Below are 17,866 nucleotides of genomic sequence, written 5' to 3'. Positions count from 1 at the left end.
TGTAAGTTAAATTAAATTTTGAAAAATCACATCATCTCCTCTAATGTCTTAATTGACTTACGAGTGAGGTAGGATGAAAATTCCAAGGTCATTTGAATTAAATTTGACAAAATATGAAGTGATAGAGCCTTAGGGGCAAAAGTGTAATTTTGGAAATTTTGCCTTAATTAACATTTAGGATTAACATTTAGGCTTAATTCAAGGCTTAATTCAAGGAGGGAAAAGGTTAACCTCTGATTTTAACTAACTTATTTAGATGTTTTAAACATAAGAGGATTAATTGGTAGAAACCAACCTCACCCTTTCATAATCAAGGGATAAATTTGTATTTCCTTATATTATTAAAATTTGAAAGTCTATTAAATTAAATGATCTTAGACTTAGGGGTATGACTTTGGAAGTTGACTACTCACTACTTTAATACCTACTTTAATACCCCTACTTGATGTTCAAATGACATTTAAGTGTTTTGAAAATGAATAATTATTATCACTTAAGAAATTCAACTTCTTTCAAAATAACCAAGACATCTACCCAGGTCTAAAGGGCTTAGTGGTGACTTAAGCTAAAAAAAAAAATATGATTAAATAGGAATTAGAAGAATGATCATAGAGTAAAACACCTTTGAACACCGTAAGCCCAAATTAGAACTCAAATCAGCTAAGTGTTTCTATAACGCTAACTTGCCCCCTTTAAGGATCTTCACCCTTATAACTTCCAAATTAAATGACAAATGATAATTACTTTACTCATAGGGATAATTGAAACCTCAATGTTCATTGAGCATTAAAAATATTTACAGGATGAGTTATTAAGCAACATAATAAGTTTAAATGAGCTCGAAACTTTTTACAAGGAAGTGAGAGGGAAGCATGGACCTGCTTTTTCCTCTAGACCTATTGGATACCTCCGAGGTCTACTAAACATAATATGTTTTGCTTAACAAAAATCATCCTTAATCAAACCAATAGGGACCCACCAAGATATGACTAGGGCTTAGGTAGCTCACTAAAACCTTACTTTTCCGCTACTAAAACCTTACTTTTCCGCTTTTTTCCGCTTTATATAAATGCTCTCACATGCATTTTGAGTTTCAGGTGGTAGAACGAGAGGACTCGCCAGGTACGCTTTTATAGTTACAACATTGTATTTTCTTAAGCTTACCATATTGTGCTTACTTACCTGCATGTATGAACAAAACACAACCTTGCATCCTAAACAACAATGTCACCCTGCATGAAAACTAAAATTGTCAAGATAGCCACAAAACAAAAACCAAAATCAAAACTAAAATCAATCAAGATAAAAATCATCTCCACAATATTCAAAATATAGGACAACTCAAAATTTAATCACAAGCAACACACAAAACAACAACTACAACTAAATTAAGACGTCTCAATCGGATGATTGGGAATCCCTCAAAGGAGGTGACCTACGGTTGCTAACGAGGCTTCCCACGGTCTAAATGAAATTATGGAACTCATTAAGTTGAGTTTAGTAAATTCATTTAGACTAAGTGAATCCAATAGAAAATAGTGGTGCCGGAACGAGAGAACCATAGGATCCTAACCGGCATCGCTCTAATCAACTTTAACATCCCTCATAAAATTTTAAAAACATTAACCATAGGACCGTTTGATTTGACATCATAACTTGACACCCTAGAAAACTTAAACTCACAACGATAAGAAGTTTGGAGCTAGCATGGTGGGCAGCATGACCATCTTCAACAGCAAAGCATGTCTTCATCAGTTAAACCAATTGCCTTCCTTAGAATTAAATAACAAGCTATAGGTTTTCGAGTTTGTGTGCCTAGTGCAACATAAATCCTTAACTCATCTTTAGGCCTTTGTATAGCTCTGTTGTACAATCTAAGCCCTAACTCGACTTAGGATTCCGAGGTTGTAGTTCGTCACAACCTAAACCCTCATATCTTCTAGGTTATTTGTGTGATCATTCCACATAATTGTAAGCCCTAATTAAATAAAATTGGCAGGAAATTGGCAGGATGAAAAACAAATTGGCAGGATGAAAAACTTAAATAATTTCTCCTAAAAAATGAAGCCAAACAATAGGGTAAGTTGGGAGGTCACCAAGGTCCTCCTTTGGATCCATGACATCCCCTAGTTCTTCCTCCTTTGGATTCCCCTCCCCCCTAGTTCTTCCTCCTTTGGATTCCAAAAAATAAAATGCTCCAAATTTGAGCCAATCTCATTTCACACCTCTTTATCTGATATCATTGAAAAGTTCTATCTTTTGAAATACTTGAAGATAATATTTCCTAATTTTTTATCGAGAGTTTTCCAAAATGACTTCGGTCATTTAGGATGTGATTAACTATAAGGGCTTGCCCTTATAGGAAGCTCGTATGAACCCATCTTAATATAAACCTTATTTAATTCTTCATATTAAATACAAGAAATTATCGGCAAATAAAATGATTTCACAGACCAAACAGACGTCATACATTTCTTAGTTTATTTGATCGAGCCTCATCCTCAAGTCTTGTGTTTATCCTTCGGGATAGATATAGGGTTTGAGGTATAGTGCTCTTTCATTTAAACTATGAAAATTATGGGATCAATTTAATTTCATATTTTTCTAAACCTAAATCTATAAGTAAATTAAAACGTCCTTCCGAAGCAGACGATGGGAATTTGATTTTGGTGACCGACAGCTTCTTATGGGCAACTCCTTCAAACCAAAATAGCGCCGATAGCTTCTGGCGACTCCGCTGGGGACAAGCTTTTCTCTCTATTTAAATAAGGAAATATTATCTTTTCACATTGGTAATGCATCCATGTCCGTCTTGGATAAAATTACTCTTCTTCTGTTGACATACTTTACCAATTTCTGTCTTGGGAAAGTACGGCCAACTGCTTGGACTTTAGGACAGTCTGTTCAATCACCTTTGAACGGAGGGGTTGAGGAGGCCATTAAGGACTCTTTAAATCTTCATGTGCGGTCGGACCCCCAATAGTTGTATTGGTGGACTAGTTTCACCTGGGCATTGTGTGTGAAAAATGGGTCCCGCACTAGGTCCTAAAACCCTTCACATCTCCCTTTCGAGTTTGATTTGTTATTTTGCACATTAAATCAAATAGTGTTGTGTTGCGTGCGCTTTAAAATTTTCTTATATTAATTAAATTTTTCTACTTTCAAATTACCTTTTTGTTAAAAATTTTAAAATCCCCAAAACTAAGACATACCCGGTCTACATATCGACCTCTGATAATTTTTAGTTCTTGCACTAAGGTTACAAGGTTTTGGCCATATAATTAACCCCATAGCTTTCTGTTTTAAAGCTGTTACAATGGCTTACCCAACACTAACTTTTTATTGCAACCTAGCGACGGGCCAAGAAGCCTGCAAGTTTACTCCTACCATTAAGTTTGGAGCCGGATTTTAAGACCTCTAGGTTATCCTCGAGAAGGCTTCGTTCGTCATAATGAAAGTCACCGCTCAAGAAATTCAGGGGTCATCTACTGAGTTCGTTCAACCTAAACTGTCTTCAGGAAACTGTCTTCAGGACTTCCCTTCTTTTAAGAAGGCCAAGACTACTGTTGGCACTATGGCACCTACCAAGTCTACTATCCCGCTGCCGCTCAGGGGAAAGAAGTAACGATCATTGAAGATCCGACTGAGGGATTGGATGTCCCACCACCAGTATTCAAAATTGGATCGGGTTCAAGAGCTGCACTACTAACGCAAACTCAGAAGAGAAACCGAACCAGAGGTGTTCGAAGGGCTACAAATGTACCTCATAAGCATGAGGAAATACCTGTCGAGGAAAAGCCTCACCAAGAGGAGTTAGAATTACTGGAAGTATATCCACTTCTGATATCCACTTCTGCGGGGAAGTAGATTCCATTCTTTAATGGATACTGATGGATATGAGAGTATTCAGAAAATTACCGCTGCATTACCATCACTTCATGGACAGGGTGTGGAGAAAAAGAAACCTTCTCCTGTCACCCGAGTCAGTTCAGTTTTTCAGAGGCTAACCGCCAAAGAGGGTTGCTCAGTTAATGAGTTACTTAAACGAGTGGGACATGCATTTTTCCCTCGTATGAAGAAAGAAATTTTAAGGGATGTTAAATCTGTCAGACGATCTTAGAAGTCAACTTAAAATTTGTCTGCTCGTATTCCCGTATGGTTCCGCTTAGGAAGCAGAGTTGATACCGCTATTGTCACGACAAATTCTACCACTACCAGGATCATAGGCCATCAACCAATTAATTCAAGACTAGGCCCAAGAATTCTTCCGAGCACATACAACAATAACATTCCATAAATTTCAAAGGAAAAGATGAAGAAATTACCTGGTACCGTAGCTAGTTTGCACCATGGGGAGCATACTTCTCCTTAACATCTGGATGTTTCCAGTAGGACACTATGTCCTGAGACATCACCGTCAAAGAAGAAGGTGTGGATACCCACGGTCGCTGTACCAATACGGTCCAGTAAAATTGAGAACAATCCAGATCTTAGAACAATCAATGAATCAATGATTGAAGAAAAAATTGAGAAGCTCAGAGTCTAGATTTTTGAGTTGGCTCGAGAGAACGAAGTCTCCATCAATGATGCTAATGATGAAGATTTTGACTTTAATGATTACCTTAAAGAAGATTTCATGAATCTTCTTTAAGCCAGAGCCTCTGTATCTGGGCGCGAGGTTCAACCTCTCGTCGAAGTGAACACCGTAGATGAGTTGTGTAGGGCTATTCTACTAAGGGATGTGGAAGTCAACCAACTGTAAAGAAGGATAAAAGAGATGGCCAGTGCCATGACTGCTTTGGTCATCATTTTGGGGCAATCACAAGCACCGCACCTAGCCTCTCCAGAGATCAACCAACCAGAAATCATACATATCATGGATGAAAGAATAAAAGTTGCCTCGGCAAACATAAATGAATAACCAAAGAAGGATTCTCCATTAAGCACCATTCCAGGGAAAGAATTTAAACAAATGGTCGAGCATGTTCGCGAGGCCTTAACCCAATCTAAGGGCGGTGCGTTGATTCTAAAGGGTAAACCCTATCCGGAGGAATTTGATGTCATACCCTTCCCCAAAGATTTCATGGCCCCAAACTTTAAGATATTTGATGGGACTGGAAATCCCAGACAAAATATAGGACACTTTCGAGCCAGTTGTGGCAATAGAAGAAATATCGAAGGTCTGCTCTTCCAACTGTTCATCAACTACTTGTTAGGGATCGCCTTCGATTGGTATGTCGATTTTCCCAACGGATCAGTGAAAACATTTGTCAAACTGGAATAATTATTTGTGAAAAGATTTTCCAGAGCGCAACATCATGTCTCTATTGGAGAGCTCATGATGGAAAAACAAAAGCCCAACAAGACTTTGGTGGATTACATCTTGAGGTGGAGAAACCTTAGCATGAAGTGTGAACCTCAGCTACAAGAACATCATGTAGTTGAGATTTTACTCAAAAGCATTCATGGCCCAGTAGCTTTCATGCTCAAGGGACTTACCATAAAATCATTCAAGAAGCTACTCAGTAAAGCCAGCAGTTTTTAATAAGAAATCAAACATATTGATTCACGCAAGAAGTCAAAGACAACAAGAGTGTTTGAAAACAAATCAAGAACAATAGCAACTGTCGACATAGGAAAACAACCAATGAAGATATATGCAGAAAATCCTCATCAATCTTCATCACAGCAGGCTCAGAAACAGAATAGCTAGTCTAGCCAGCGACCGCCTCAAGGAGGATCATCTCGAACAGAGAATAAGAGAATATCTTTTGCAGAATGATAGAAAATGATGTATTCTTTCAAAGATGAAGCTGTGTCTAAAAATATTCAGAAGTCTGATGAAGAAGCCTGAGTTCAGACTACCAGATCCAAAGAAGCCCGAGGAAGTTGACAAGAAAGATGAACCAAATTATTGCCCGTACCATAGATTGTTGGGGCACACTATAGAAGAATGTTTTATCTTTAAGGATTGGCTCGAGAAAAATCTCAAAGAAGGAAATATAACGATCGCAAAAGAATATTGAAGAGAACCTAAAAAAGGTTCCATAAGTATGATTTCGGTCGAGCCGATTTCCTTGATTGATCCATATATTGGAGAAGAGGGATGGAGTACGACTTGGGATGAACTCAAGAGGGTCTTAAACCAAATACAAAATTCATCAAAATAATCTTCTGTATATATCAAACAAGATGAATGTAATGAAGTTTGGATCAAATCATCCGAGAAAATAATAAATCAAATCCAGAATGCATCAAAACAAGCCTTTGTTTAGAATCTTTAGCCTGTCAAGCCTGAGATGAAGATTCTGCCACAAGAGCCATCATCATCCAAGATGAAGAAAAAGAAGAACACTAGACTATAAAGATTGATAGTATGGGGGGTAGGATAGGGGCTGCCTCTACTGGATTGGTTATCTTGGATTTGAGGAAGAAAATCCTCGAGCCCCTGACTTTGTAAGATTACCTTTTAACTATTTCTAGTGATGACGTAATCGATAATGACCAATCTAGCCTCAATCTCGATTTTCATAATGATCCTCAAATCACACTTGAGTCCAACAAACTCGTTGTCAAGACCAAAGAAGACATTAGTGATACCAGCTACGAAAACACCGGAAGTGAGGAACCAATCCTCGAGCACCACGATGCATTGCTTGCCATCAACTTAGATCTTTCTGACAAAGAAGAAACACCTACAAATTCAACAATGATATCTCAAGAAGAAGAAATTACAGAAGTGAACTTAAGGAGCGGGAGAGTATTACTGACCAAAGGAAAATATTTTTAGATTTTCATACCTATTTTACATTGTTTTTGATGATATTGCACTTTAAAGAAAGGTATTTTTGATGTTTTATTAGAGGAATGATGAATTAGGGTCATTAGAGCAAAAAGATGCAAAAAGGAGCGAATTTGGAGCCAAAAGGACCAAAATGTGCAGAATTGAACTAGGACGCCGACCCGGCCCCATCGCCCCCCCCGACGGCGAGATTTTCTCGAGACTCTAAAATTAATTCATTAAGAAGGTCCACCGACGGCACCCTCGTGGCCGCCGACGGTGAGCTTGGTGATTATGCATAATCAAGCTTTGGGTAAGGCCAAATTTTGAAGGGATGTTAATTTTGAAGGGATGTTTGAAGGGATGTTTAGGCAACTCTTGGGAAATCTCATCCACAACTTTAAAAGACTATTTTGGCCAAAAATTAGAGAAGAAGAGAGAGGGAGAGAGAGTTCCTATAGGTTAGAAAGATTTCAATAGTGTGTAAGAAATTGTGAGGAATTCTTTGAGAGATTGTTAGAGTGGAGGGAAAGTGAGAGATTTCTTCAGATTTCTTCCTTCGAAGAAGAATTCTATGCGCTGCAAAGAAAGTAGGAGATTCAGAGTGTAAAGAAAGGAAGAGATTCTAAGAAAGGGAGAGATTCAAAGGAACTTTAAGGAGTGTTCTTGGGGAGAAATTAGAGATAAGTTATTTACTTGTTGTAGTTTGTATGACTTTGATTTCATATATGAATTCTATGTTTTGTTGTGTTTTCTTCATGAGATCTGAGTAGTTTTCTCTGTCTTTCTTCTTATCTTGAGATTTGTGAAATGGTGATTTGAATTAGTGAAGCCAATAAAAATGTTTAAGAAATTGTGATGATCTTTTCACTTTGATCTTTATTTTCTTTCAATCTGGCCAATTGATTTGTTAAAATATGTTGAGTTTTGCTAAAGTGAGGATTACATCCAAGATTCAGGGAGGTCAAAGTCCTTGGAAGTTGGGTGCAAATAATAGGGCAAATAAATAGGGAAATAATGTTATCGGGCGTAGAATTGGAGATTTTAGGGTGACAGACTAAAATCCCCAATTCGGTCCTATCGTTTGGGTGCTGAAGTGTAGATGTTAGCACTCATGCGAGAGGAACGTGGGATTTCCGAAGTGAGAGCTGGTATCCTCCAGCCTAGCTGCAGATTCAGTAAATAAGCGTAGGATTAGTCAATGTTCTTTATGCCTGGACCAAAGGTTAAAGAATAGGTATGCTTGGCACAATATAATTTGAACTGATTCACTTTATCCATTCACTATAATTTCTTGACAAGGAGAAGGATGCTTTCTTATATATTGAATATCACATTTAAACCTTCATTAGTATCATTCGTTATTTAATAGTTATTAAAATTACATATTTATTGCAGTTGTCTATTAGTGATAGATAAGCAAATTGAACTTCATTGTTGTGATTAAAGTATGATTTTTTCTAAAATATTAGTCCGTAGATCTAATCCTACTCCCTGTGGGATCGATACCTGTGGGATCGTTAGAGCCTTATATTACTTGAGCAATATGTATACTTGCGTTGATAAGTGTGACTTTACAATTATTGAATATTTATTACGTACAATTATTGAATATTTATTAATTTATTACGTCCATAATTATTTTATATTTTTAAGCATATATAAAGTCGCGGTCAATTACCTTCGAGAACAGGTCTAGCGAATAAAGGAAAATAAGTAGTAACTTGAGAAGAACTACCTCCACCTCCACCAGTGGAAGAACCACACAACCAAGTGAAAATTGGAGGACCACGTAAAGTGGACTACAATGTGCTAGCTCATCTTAGGAAGTTACCATTGTGATTAAGCCTCTACGACACTCTAATTTTATCAAAAGAAAAGAGAGAAGCTCTGGTTACAGCCTTGCTTGACCTAGAGATTTGCTTAACTCAGTTGGCCAGCACAATCTCAGATGAAGTTTGTTTGTTGAAATAACAGCCTGGGGTAACCTTCACAGATGAAGATTTGCTGCTCGATACTGCCGACCACAACCGACCACTCTACATCTCAAGATTTGTGTTGTGCAGAGTTTTAGTAGATCCTGGAGCATGTCTCAACTTGATGAGTCTATGGACATTGACCTATTTGGACATCGAAGCTCAAGATCTTAGAATTGATAAAATATTGTGAAGAGGATTCAACCAAAAGGAAGAATGAGTCTTTGGATTGATTACATTGTGTATGAAGGTTGGAGAACTAGGAAAAACCACCAAGTTTTATATCATTGACGCCGAGACCTCTTTCAACGTTCTATTGGATCGACCATGGAGTCATGAGCACAGCATGGTTCCATCGTCTCTACACAAGTGCATCAAGTACAACAAAAAAGGACAAGAATGTTGTATTACGGGAGATCTACACCAGTTTTTAGTTCATGAAGTTGGCATTCATGAAGATGCTGCCTACTATGCGCCTCCGAAGAAAACTATTTTCTCTCGTGAAACTGTGACAAACAAAAGTAAAGATTCAGATGAAGTTCAATGTCAAGGCCATTCAACTCTGCTTCAGCGATATCTTACCACTCTTTTACAAAAAGTTGGTGGAGATTCTTTTAGCTCGCGCACCTGAGGTTGAGGTCGGGGTCGTGGGCGTGGAAGAACCAACTTAATCGTTGAACGGACTAGGCCAACCATCAACATTAGTGATGAGGACAGTTTCAAAGATGAAATAATGCTGACAAAACTTAAGAAACCTCAATATGAGATATCCTTAAAAGAGGCCGAGAAAAGAAAATATGAGATAATGTATGATTGGATAAATCACTACGTGAATGCTATGACCCTTGCTCCGATCCTCACTCAAAAGGTCAAGAGTTTAGTGGTCAAGGAAGTCCGTAGTGTTGGTTCAAAGTCGATCAAATTTTATCGCGCTTCTATTTCTACCAATCTTGAAAATCATGTAAATTTGGATGATGACCCTAATGAATTAATGGAATTACCTTTTGGTTACTTTTTGCCTCATATACAAAGGGGACTTTTACAAAAAAAAATGCAAAAAGATAAATTAAAACTTTTTGAAAAATTATGGAGAGTTAAAGTCAAACTCTCAACTCAAAAGAGGGTCTCAGATTTCTCACAATTTCTGCGGTATAAACTCATGCCAAAATGCCCATGTTATTGCAGTTGTCTATTAGTGATAGATAAGCAAATTGAACTTCATTGTTGTGATTAAAGTATGATTTTTTCTAAAATATTAGTCCGTAGATCTAATCCTACTCCCTGTGGGATCGATATCTGGGACTCCATTAGAGCCTTATATTACTTGAGCGATACGTATACTTACGTTGATAAGTGTGACTTTACAATTATTGAATATTTATTACGTCCATAATTATTTTATATTTTTAAGCATATATAAAGTCGCGGTCAATTACCTTCGAGAACAGGTCTAGCGAATAAAGGAAAATAAGTAGTAACTTGAGAAGAACTACCTCCACCTCCACCAGTGGAAGAACCACACAACCAAGTGAAAATTGGAGGACCACGTAAAGTGGACTACAATGTGCTAGCTCATCTTAGGAAGTTACCATTGTGATTAAGCCTCTACGACACTCTAATTTTATCAAAAGAAAAGAGAGAAGCTCTGGTTACAGCCTTGCTTGACCTAGAGATTTGCTTAACTCAGTTGGCCAGCACAATCTCAGATGAAGTTTGTTTGTTGAAATAACAGCCTGGGGTAACCTTCACAGATGAAGATTTGCTGCTCGATACTGCCGACCACAACCGACCACTCTACATCTCAAGATTTGTGTTGTGCAGAGTTTTAGTAGATCCTGGAGCATGTCTCAACTTGATGAGTCTATGGACATTGACCTATTTGGACATCGAAGCTCAAGATCTTAGAATTGATAAAATATTGTGAAGAGGATTCAACCAAAAGGAAGAATGAGTCTTTGGATTGATTACATTGTGTATGAAGGTTGGAGAACTAGGAAAAACCACCAAGTTTTATATCATTGACGCCGAGACCTCTTTCAACGTTCTATTGGATCGACCATGGAGTCATGAGCACAGCATGGTTCCATCGTCTCTACACAAGTGCATCAAGTACAACAAAAAAGGACAAGAATGTTGTATTACGGGAGATCTACACCAGTTTTTAGTTCATGAAGTTGGCATTCATGAAGATGCTGCCTACTATGCGCCTCCGAAGAAAACTATTTTCTCTCGTGAAACTGTGACAAACAAAAGTAAAGATTCAGATGAAGTTCAATGTCAAGGCCATTCAACTCTGCTTCAGCGATATCTTACCACTCTTTTACAAAAAGTTGGTGGAGATTCTTTTAGCTCGCGCACCTGAGGTTGAGGTCGGGGTCGTGGGCGTGGAAGAACCAACTTAATCGTTGAACGGACTAGGCCAACCATCAACATTAGTGATGAGGACAGTTTCAAAGATGAAATAATGCTGACAAAACTTAAGAAACCTCAATATGAGATATCCTTAAAAGAGGCCGAGAAAAGAAAATATGAGATAATGTATGATTGGATAAATCACTACGTGAATGCTATGACCCTTGCTCCGATCCTCACTCAAAAGGTCAAGAGTTTAGTGGTCAAGGAAGTCCGTAGTGTTGGTTCAAAGTCGATCAAATTTTATCGCGCTTCTATTTCTACCAATCTTGAAAATCATGTAAATTTGGATGATGACCCTAATGAATTAATGGAATTACCTTTTGGTTACTTTTTGCCTCATGTACAAAAATTAATTCAACAGGGACATTTACCAAAACAAATGCCAAAAGATAAATTAAAACTTTTTGAAAAATTATGGAGAGTTAAAAGTCAAACTCTCAACTCAAAAGAGGGTCTCAGATTTCTCACAATTTCTGCGGTATAAACTCATGCCAAAATGCCCATGTGTGACTTTCCACCTGATTCTTAGGGGAGATAATGCCCATGTCAACGCTCTAGCAAAACTCGCTTATGAGCTGGCGTGTCCCCCAAAGGATTCCATTGAAATAACAGTACAAGGAAGACAAGTTTTGCCTCGAATTGACATTTAAACTCTAGAGAAGCTCAGAAAAGAGGAAGCGATAAATGCAATTGCTGACACCAATCAAGATTGGCGCAAGCAATTAATAGAATATTGATAAACTAGAAAGCTACTAGAGGACAAGTCTGAGCACAACACATTGAAAAAAGGGCTATGTCATACACCCTAGTGGGTGATCTCCTCTACAGAAGATCATTCGACCAGATGTGGCTGAGGTGTCTAAGCAGAGTCGAGGAAAAAATATTGTCAAAGAAGTACATGCCAGATTATGTGGCGCTCACCAGTCATGGCTAAAAATGAAAATGAAGATCAAAAGACTCGAATATTATTGGTCATCGATGATGTCTAACTGCATGGATACAGCCAAAAGATGTCACCAGTGTCAGGTGCATGGGGTGATCTTGCACCAACCTTCGAATGTGCTACACCCAACCGTTGTCTCATAGTCATTTGAGTGTTGGGACATAGACATAATAGGTCCGATAGACCCTCCGTCTTCCAAAGGACACAGATTTATACTTGCCGCTACAGATTATTTCTCCAAATGGGCAGAGGTAGTGCCATTACGAGAGGTTATGACACAACATGTTCTTCAGTTCTTCAAAAGCCAAATACTCTACCATTTCGGAGTACCGCGAAGAATAATTTCAAATAATGGGAAATCTTTCAAAAGCACCAAAATCAACAATTTCATCAAAAGACATGAGATAGATTGGAGATACTCTACAATTTACTATCCCAGAGCAATTGGATTGGTTGAGGCCTTCAACAAGACACGGGTACAGATTTTGTAGAAAACATTGGATGAAAACAAAAGAGATTGGCACAACAAATTGGTGGAAGCTTTGTGGGCCTACCAGAGGACGTTCAAGTCTCCCACTCAAAGTTCACCCTACATGCTTGTGTACGGGTTCAAGGTCATGCTACCATTAGAAGTTCAAATGCCGTCACTTAGAGTGCAGTCACCAACCAAATCACAATAGAAGAAAGTGCGAAGCTCAGACTTGAAGAACTAGAGAGTCTTGAAGGAAAACAACTTAAAGCACAACAATATTTGGAACTTTATCAGTCAAAGATGCTACAAGCTCATGAAAAATTGGTCTGCCCAAGGAAATTCAATGTTGGTGACCTCATCCTCGTGCTCAAGAGACATATTCTTGCACACAGTAAGATAGGTGAAATTTTTAAGCCAACTTGGGAGGGACCATTTGTCATTAAAAAGGTCTATGCAGGAGGATCCTACCAGTTAGTACAGTTCCGGGGTGAAAGGCCCATGCTACCAATCAACGGACGATACCTGAAGACATACTTTGCAACCTGACATTGCTTGCCGACACTTTTTTTGAAATTTTGAAGTTTTAACTATTTTCGGGTTATCTACGTGGCCAGAAGCCTTTGACCGGGTCCAAAATTTTTGTAACAAAATTAACCTCAATATAATAAAAATTTTGAAAAGAGTTACAGTTCAAGTACTCTCCTTTCTACCTTTAAACTTAATATTCTACTAAATTAAACAAAATTCACACATAAACAAATGATCACTTCAACCAACTAAACTAAAATTTCTTTCAATAAATACTTTTTTTTGTTCTTATTCGTGCTAAGTTTCAACCCACTGACATTTTTCCTGTCGTCTATAGAGAAATGTCAGGCCAGAGGCTGATCTTCGCCTTTAAGGTTGGCTGAAATCTCGTACTAAATGAAGAAATGGCATCGCAGGGCGGTACTATAGATTTCGACATGGAATTTAACCAAGTCGACATGGATTATGAGGGGCCTTTACTGAATGTCCTCAGTCAACAGGAAAAGGAAGGTCTGCTCTCACTGCTAAGGTTGACCACTAAAGACTCTGCATCACTAAAAGGAAAGAACATGATGGTACAACATGACCCAATGGAGGGGCCCAACAGTCTACCATCCATGATAACTATGCCAATTTGGGGCTTGGTTGCTCTTGATAATGAAAGATTGCCAGACGCTCCGCTACGAAGAACACAATGCAAAAATGCTTGTCACCAAAAGTATAGGGATTCGTTACGAGAGGAGAAAAGATGCCAAAAAGAGGCAGAAAAATTACTCACCTTTATTCCTAAGGGGACCTATTCCTGAGGGGGGGAACATTTATGACCCAGGCATGAGAGAAACTTCTTCAAGCTTGCCTACCATAGATGATCAATCCAGGTTTGTCACAGAGCCCAACTTGCAACGTTGAAATACCTGCAGGATCATCGGCTACGGAGCCATTCGTGGAATGCCTGGACTGCAATGTCTTCCACCTACAACACTATAGTACCTTTGAGGAGTACGCCTCGACGGATGATGGATTTCAGACTACGGATTACCTGAAAGAGGTAGAGCCATATGTCCCAATGGATGCAGAGCCATATGTTTTGAGGGGTATAGAGCCATATGTCCTGTCAAATGCAGGATCATACATTCTGTTAGAACCAGAGTCAGCACCTGGTTGGGTTCCCGCCACCGTTAAAATAAGGGAACTTCGTCGAAATCCACCAATCACAAGCACGACAAAATATTACATAATAAGCAAAGTGAACAAAAGAAATTTTCAATTCTACGAAGAGGTACAAGGGAGGGTACAAGGGAGTTCATCAACATACTGGAAGGATTGGAATTATACACCAGGGTTTTCCAGGAGAGGATGAACAAAATATTCTTGACTACATTTTTTACTTAAGGGACAGAGGTCGAGCAGGCTTCCTCATGGAAAGGACCTATTCCTAGCTGAGTAAATGAATGTGAGGAAAAGGAAGAATTACTATCCAGTGTGGTTGCTACTATAACTTTATAAATGACAGACTAGGGAATCCTCCTAGGATTCACAAACATGATCAGGTGGAACCACTGCCGCCCATGATAAAGTGGATGATTAAAAGAATGGTCAGGTAGGGTATATTGCCTGCTAACTGTATTTATAATAGTTGCATTATCAACATCTAAGACGAGGGTGATTGCATTCATCCACATATAGACTGCCATAACTTCATGAGACCTTTCTGCACAGTCTACTTCATGAGTAAAAGCAACATCATATTTGGGAAATAAATTGACATCATTGGCCCTGGTGAGTTTAGAGGATCCGTGGAGATTCCCCTACCAGTTGGCTCAGTAATTATTCTCAAAGGAAACGGAGCGGACATTGCCAAACACTATATTACAGGAGTACAACACTGTAGGGTGTGTCTGTGACCTTCCGACGGATGGACGACAACAAAATACCGTACAAATTTCCGCTAGATCTAGAGCTGGAGGAGCTGCTACCATACGAGGTATGAGAGAGTTTTACCTTTAAGTACATGCAAAGGGAACGCTGCCCTGGAGGATGGCTTAGAAGGTCTGCTTGATTAGGAGCTCATCGTAACAGGAATAGATAGTCAAAGGATTCTTTTTCGCTTTACTACATTACAATAAATATGATATATTTCAATAATACTCAGCCTACGATATGTACTTGGCATGAGATATTTTGGATGTACTATGATGCAGTTAGCATATTGTATTTTTTGATGTGTTAGCTTACACTTGATCAGTAACTTTTATTGGAGCATATTAAAGAAGTTTCTTTCAGAAATTTGTATGTTTGTTCAATTGCCCCAATTGTGTGGTGGATAAAAGCCACGAACCGTACATTGGTTCAAAATTACAATGAACAAATAACGAAACAACAAAATTTGATAATAATAAAAAAATAATAAGAAATAAAAAATAAAACAACCAACTAACAAACAACAAAACAAATCTCTTTTAAAATCAACCAACTCAAATTAAATTTTTGAAAACTTATTTTGAAAATTAAACATGATAAAAACAACAAGAAAAGAAAATAAATCTGTTGAGTTGATTCTCCCGATTTTGAGGTCTCTTACTATTTGCTCGCGCAACACAACTATCTTAGTTTGCACTAATTCTCTTAACATCCCTGTAGAGTTTCACTTTCTGCACAAAACCTCACAAAATTTCACAAATCTTCTTCAACAATGTCAACTTTTCCACATGACACATATCTTTGAGTTTAACACCACCAATTGTCATTTTCAAATCAGTCCTTAACTTCTGATTCACTTCTTTGAGTTCAGTTCTTACCTTCTGACACTTTCTTTTTAGATTGATCGTCAACTTTCAATTCTCATTTTTGAATGAGTCCTTAACTTCTAATTCACTCTTTTTGAGGTCAGTCCTTAACTTCCGACTGTCTTTTGAGATTGATCATTAACTTTCAATTCTCATTTTCAAATTTGTCCTTAACTTCTGATTCACTCCTTTGGGGTCGGTCCTTACCTTCCGACACTCTCTTTTGAGAGTGATCATTAACTTTCAATTCTCATTTTCGAATCAATCCTTAACTTCTGAGTAACTCCTTTGAGGTCGGTCCTTACCTTCCGACACTCTCTTTTGAGATTGATCATTAACTTTCAATTCTCATTTTTGAATCAGTCCTTAACTTCTGATTCAATCCTTTTGAGGTTGATCTTTAACTTCTCTCTTTTGAGATTGATCATTAACTTTCAATTCTCATTTTTGAGTCAGTCATTAACTTATGATTCACTCCTTTGAGGTTTGTCCTTACCTTCCGACACTCTATCTTGAGCTTGATCATTAACTTTCAGTTCTCATTTTTGTATCCATCCTTAACTTTTCATTTACTCCTTTGAGGTCGGTCCTTACCTTCCGACACTCTCTTTTGAAATTGATCATTAACTTTTAATTCTCATTTTTGTATCCATCCTTAACTTTTGATTCACTCTTTTGAGGTCGGTCCTTACCTTCTGACACTCTCTTTTGAGATTGATCATTAACTTTTAATTCTCATTTTTTAATCAGTTGTTAACATCTGATTCACTCATTTTTGAGGTCGGTCCTTACCTTTCGACACTCTTTTTTGAGATTAATCATCAACTTTCAATTATCATTTCAAAATCCATCTTTAACTTTTGATTCGCTCTTCTTAAGGTCGGTCCTTAACTTCCGACCCTCTCTTGAGTTTCATTCTTAAATTTCAATTATAATTTTAGAATCAGTCCTTAACTTCTGATTCGTCTGTTATTTTGAGGTTGGTCCCTAACTTCCAACCCTCTTTAGAAATAATACCAATTCTTCAATTCCCTCTTCGGGGTCAACATATATAGACTGATTTCCATCCTCTATGGACATTTGAAATCTGATAACTCAAAACCAACTCTCCAGTTCCTAGCAAAAGTTCCTACCTCTTAACTTCGATCAAGATTCATCTGTTAGTTTCCCAGTGGAAACAAATAACACACACAATTCTACACTCCTTTTATGCCTGTTAACTTAGGAGTTTTTATTGGTGTCATTATTCTCATTTTCCACCCCTTTTTTCTCAACTTCAACTTCAATTTCTTTTTAAATTTTTATTTCCAATTTGTTTCCACTTATCAGTTGAATAGTTATGATTTACGCCTACACCTATTGGGGGTTCATTTATTGACCTCACTTTGGTTGAGGTCTAGTTCTTCCTCTTTTGTAGCCTAGGGTCTAGCCATAGGACTTTCTTGTTGACTATTCTTAGAAAACTAGAAAAGGAACCCTCACCATTAGAAATTCCAAACTCCTCTTTACTCAACTTGAAGCTCTATATATTGGTCCTAACCTTTAGCACTTAGTAGGTGGGGTCCCCGTAGGACTGTTTGACATTAAGGTTGACCCTGGGCATCGGTCTTAATCTAAGGTACTCACCTCACTCACAATCACTCACCAATATGAACCCAAGACTTCTTAACTTAGATCCCTTAATCTTTTGGGAGACTTATGTAGATGGTCCCCTAAACCCTCTGGCCCTAGGCTAGGGTTTAACTAAGACCAATACATAGAGGACTTAACTGGGGTTTCTATTGGTCAATCGCTTATTTATGGTGGTTAGCTCCCCAACCTTACTAAAGAAACCCAACTTGGCCTTTCACTCCTAAACTCCCCCAAATTACCGAAATACCCTTGAAACCTTAAATTTGGCAAAAATTTCTAAATTTACCGAAAATACCCTAATTTATTCAAAAATCATTTATAACCTTTTGAAAA

Source organism: Phalaenopsis equestris, unplaced genomic scaffold, assembly GCF_001263595.1.
Source record: "Phalaenopsis equestris unplaced genomic scaffold, ASM126359v1 Scaffold000538, whole genome shotgun sequence".
Taxonomy (NCBI): Eukaryota; Viridiplantae; Streptophyta; class Magnoliopsida; order Asparagales; family Orchidaceae; genus Phalaenopsis; species Phalaenopsis equestris.
This window is presented reverse-complemented; position numbering follows the sequence as displayed.